This window comes from Sus scrofa, chromosome 5 (assembly GCF_000003025.6).
Source record: "Sus scrofa isolate TJ Tabasco breed Duroc chromosome 5, Sscrofa11.1, whole genome shotgun sequence".
In the NCBI taxonomy this organism is placed as follows: domain Eukaryota; kingdom Metazoa; phylum Chordata; class Mammalia; order Artiodactyla; family Suidae; genus Sus; species Sus scrofa.
Genome location: NC_010447.5, coordinates 92,188,741 through 92,193,727, shown reverse-complemented (window position 1 = coordinate 92,193,727; position 4,987 = coordinate 92,188,741). Strand labels below are relative to the sequence as shown.

Here is a 4,987-nt window from a genome sequence, read left to right as displayed (position 1 = left end):
AATCCTGATAAATATATCTTGGTGACAATATGTCTCCCCCACCCAGAGACAGGCACAAACATGTAACTCCAGAACAACTTAAAATTAATTGGTCCACAAAGCGCGGGCTCTCGAAGTTTTGAATTGACTGGTTTGCGATATTTTAAAAATGATTAGTTTGTAAAAGCGCGGGCTTTGTTGTGAACCCCATAAAAGCTGTCCCGACTCCACACTCGGGGCCGCAGTCCTCTACCCCTGCGTGGCGTACGACTGTGGGCCCCAGCGCGCTCGGAATAAAAATCCTCTTGCTGTTTGCATCAAGACCGCTTCTCGTGAGTGATTTGGGGTGTCGCCTCTTCCGAGTCAGGACGAGAGGGATTTTAACTCGACTGGCCTTTCAGTTTGGTGCGTTGGCCGGGAAACCCGCGACTACCCCTCACACCCGAGAACCGACTTGGAGGTAAAGGGATCCCCTTTGGAACGTGTGAGTGTGTGTGTCGGCTGGCGTCTCTGTTCTGAGTGTCTGTTTTCGGTGATGCGCGCTTTCGGTTTGCAGCTGTCCTCTCAGACCGTAAGGACTGGGGGACTGTGATCAGCAGACGTGCTAGGAGGATCACAGGCTGCCACCCTGGGGGACGCCCCGGGAGGTGGGGAGAGCCAGGGACGCCTGGTGGTCTCCTTCTGTCGGTCAGAGGACCGAGTTCTGTTGTTGAAGCGAAAGCTTCCCCCTCCGCGGCCGTCCGACTCTTTTGCCTGCTTGTGGAAGACGCGGACGGGTCGCGTGTGTCTGGATCTGTTGGTTTCTGTTTTGTGTGTCTTTGTCTTGTGCGTCCTTGTCTACAGTTTTAATATGGGACAGACGGTGACGACCCCTCTTAGTTTGACTCTCGACCATTGGACTGAAGTTAAATCCAGGGCTCATAATTTGTCAGTTCAGGTTAAGAAGGGACCTTGGCAGACTTTCTGTGTCTCTGAATGGCCGACATTTGATGTTGGATGGCCATCAGAGGGGACCTTTAATTCTGAGATTATCCTGGCTGTTAAAGCAATTATTTTTCAGACTGGACCCGGCTCTCATCCCGATCAGGAGCCCTATATCCTTACGTGGCAAGATTTGGCAGAGAATCCTCCGCCATGGGTTAAACCTTGGCTGAATAAGCCAAGAAAGCCAGGTCCCCGAATTCTGGCTCTTGGAGAGAAAAACAAACACTCGGCTGAAAAAGTCAAGCCCTCTCCTCATATCTACCCCGAGATTGAGGAGCCGCCGGCTTGGCCGGAACCCCAATCTGTTCCCCCACCCCCTTATCCGGCACAGGGTGCTGCGAGGGGACCCTCTGCCCCTCCTGGAGCTCCGGCGGTGGAGGGACCTGCTGCAGGGACTCGGAGCCGGAGGGGCGCCACCCCGGAGCGGACAGACGAGATCGCGACATTACCGCTGCGCACATACGGCCCTCCCATACCGGGGGGCCAATTGCAGCCCCTCCAGTATTGGCCCTTTTCTTCTGCAGATCTCTATAATTGGAAAACTAACCATCCCCCTTTCTCGGAGGATCCCCAACGCCTCACGGGGTTGGTGGAGTCCCTTATGTTCTCTCACCAGCCTACTTGGGATGATTGTCAACAGCTGCTGCAGACACTCTTCACAACCGAGGAGCGAGAGAGAATTCTGTTAGAGGCTAGAAAAAATGTTCCTGGGGCCGACGGGCGACCCACGCAGTTGCAAAATGAGATTGACATGGGATTTCCCTTGACTCGCCCCGGTTGGGACTACAACACGGCTGAAGGTAGGGAGAGCTTGAACATCTATCGCCAGGCTCTGGTGGCGGGTCTCCGGGGCGCCTCAAGACGGCCCACTAACTTGGCTAAGGTAAGAGAGGTGATGCAGGGACCGAATGAACCTCCCTCAGTTTTTCTTGAGAGGCTCATGGAAGCCTTCAGGCGGTTCACCCCTTTTGATCCTACCTCGGAGGCTCAGAAAGCCTCAGTGGCCCTGGCCTTCATAGGACAGTCAGCCCTGAATATCAGAAAGAAGCTTCAGAGACTGGAAGGGTTACAGGAGGCTGAGTTACGTGATCTAGTAAAGGAGGCAGAGAAAGTGTATTACAAAAGGGAGACAGAAGAAGAAAGGGAACAAAGAAAAGAGAGAGAAAGAGAGGAAAGGGAGGAAAGACGTAATAAACGGCAAGAGAAGAATTTGACTAAGATCTTGGCTGCAGTGGTTGAAGGGAAAAGCAATAGGAAAAGAGAGAGAGATTTTAGGAAAATTAGGTCAGGCCCTAGACAGTCAGGGAACCTGGGCAATAGGACCCCACTCGACAAGGACCAATGTGCATATTGTAAAGAAAAAGGACACTGGGCAAGGGACTGCCCCAAGAAGGGAAACAAAGGACTGAAGGTCTTAGCTCTGGAAGAAGATAAAGACTAGGGAAGACGGGGTTCGGACCCCCTCCCCGAGCCCAAGATAACTTTAAAGGTGGAGGGGCAACCAGTTGAGTTTCTGGTTGATACCGGAGCGAAACATTCAGTGCTACTACAGCCATTAGGAAAACTAAAAGATAAAAAATCCTGGGTGATGGGTGCCACAGGGCAACAACAGTATCCATGGACTACCCGAAGAACAGTTGACTTGGGAGTGGGACGGGTAACCCACTCGTTTCTGGTCATACCTGAGTGCCCAGCACCCCTCTTAGGTAGAGACTTACTGACCAAGATGGGAGCACAAATTTCTTTTGAACAAGGGAAACCAGAAGTGTCTGCAAATAACAAACCTATCACTGTGTTGACCCTCCAATTAGATGACGAATATCGACTATATTCTCCCCTAGTAAAGCCTGATCAAAATATACAATTCTGGTTGGAACAGTTTCCCCAAGCCTGGGCAGAAACCGCAGGGATGGATTTGGCAAAGCAAGTTCCCCCACAGGTTATTCAACTGAAGGCCAGTGCTGCACCAGTGTCAGTCAGACAGTACCCCTTGAGTAAAGAAGCTCGAGAAGGAATTCGGCCGCATGTTCAAAGATTAATCCAACAGGGCATCCTAGTTCCTGTCCAATCTCCCTGGAATACTCCCCTGCTACCGGTTAGAAAGCCTGGGACTAATGACTATCGACCAGTACAGGACTTGAGAGAGGTCAATAAACGGGTGCAGGATATACACCCAACAGTCCCGAACCCTTATAACCTCTTGTGTGCTCTCCCACCCCAACGGAGCTGGTATACAGTATTGGACTTAAAGGATGCCTTCTTCTGCCTGAGACTACATCCCACTAGCCAACCACTTTTTGCCTTCGAATGGAGAGATCCAGGTGCGGGAAGAACCGGGCAGCTCACTTGGACTCGACTGCCCCAAGGGTTCAAAAACTCCCCGACCATCTTTGACGAAGCCCTACACAGAGACCTGGCCAACTTCAGGATCCAACACCCCCAGGTGACCCTCCTCCAGTACGTGGATGACCTGCTTCTGGCGGGAGCCACCAAACAGGACTGCTTAGAAGGTACGAAGGCACTACTGCTGGAATTGTCTGACCTAGGCTACAGAGCCTCCGCTAAGAAGGCCCAGATTTGCAGGAGAGAGGTAACATACTTGGGGTACAGTTTGCGGGGCGGGCAGCGATGGCTGACGGAGGCACGGAAGAGAACTGTAGTCCAGATACCGGCCCCAACCACAGCCAAACAAGTGAGAGAGTTTTTGGGGACAGCTGGATTTTGCAGACTGTGGATCCCGGGGTTTGCGACCTTAGCAGCCCCACTCTACCCACTAACCAAAGAAAAAGGGGAATTCTCCTGGGCTCCTGAGCACCAGAAGGCATTTGATGCTATCAAAAAGGCCCTGCTGAGCGCACCTGCTCTGGCCCTCCCTGACGTGACTAAACCCTTTACCCTTTATGTGGATGAGCATAAGGGAGTAGCCCGGGGAGTTTTAACCCAAACTCTAGGACCATGGAGGAGACCTGTTGCCTACCTGTCAAAGAAGCTCGATCCTGTAGCCAGTGGTTGGCCCGTATGCCTGAAGGCTATCGCAGCTGTGGCCATACTGGTCAAGGACGCTGACAAATTGACTTTGGGACAGAATATAACTGTAATAGCCCCCCATGCGTTGGAGAACATCGTTCGGCAGCCCCCAGACCGATGGATGACCAACGCCCGCATGACCCACTATCAAAGCCTGCTTCTCACAGAGAGGGTCACGTTCGCTCCACCAGCCGCTCTCAACCCTGCCACTCTTCTGCCTGAAGAGACTGATGAACCAGTGACTCATGATTGCCATCAACTATTGATTGAGGAGACTGGGGTCCGCAAGGACCTTACAGACATACCGCTGACTGGAGAAGTGTTAACCTGGTTCACTGACGGAAGCAGCTATGTGGTGGAAGGTAAGAGGATGGCTGGGGCGGCGGTGGTGGACGGGACCCGCACGATCTGGGCCAGCAGCCTGCCGGAAGGAACTTCAGCACAAAAGGCTGAGCTCATGGCCCTCACGCAAGCTTTGCGGCTGGCCGAAGGGAAATCCATAAACATTTATACAGACAGCAGGTATGCCTTTGCGACTGCACACGTACACGGGGCCATCTATAAGCAAAGGGGGTTGCTTACCTCAGCAGGGAGGGAAATAAAGAACAAAGAGGAAATTCTAAGCCTATTAGAAGCCTTACATTTGCCAAAAAGGCTAGCTATTATACACTGTCCTGGACATCAGAAAGCCAAAGATCCCATATCCAGAGGGAACCAGATGGCTGACCGGGTTGCCAAGCAGGCAGCCCAGGGTGTTAACCTTCTGCCTATGATAGAAACACCCAAAGCCCCAGAACCCGGACGACAGTACACCCTAGAAGACTGGCAAGAAATAAAAAAGATAGACCAGTTCTCTGAAACTCCGGAGGGGACCTGCTATACCTCAGATGGGAAGGAAATCCTGCCCCACAAAGAAGGGTTAGAATATGTCCAACAGATACATCGTCTAACCCACCTAGGAACTAAACACCTGCAGCAGTTGGTCAGAACATCCCCT

At 52.2% G+C, this 4,987-nt stretch overlaps 1 long non-coding RNA gene across 1 annotated transcript; it reads right to left on the bottom strand.

Moving 5' to 3' along the window:
- Nucleotides 258-1,059, bottom strand: LOC110260798. The gene is made up of 2 exons (XR_002344261.1): nucleotides 994-1,059; nucleotides 258-929 (listed from the first exon to the last, which is right to left on the bottom strand). It is a non-coding gene; the product is annotated as an uncharacterized LOC110260798 (long non-coding RNA).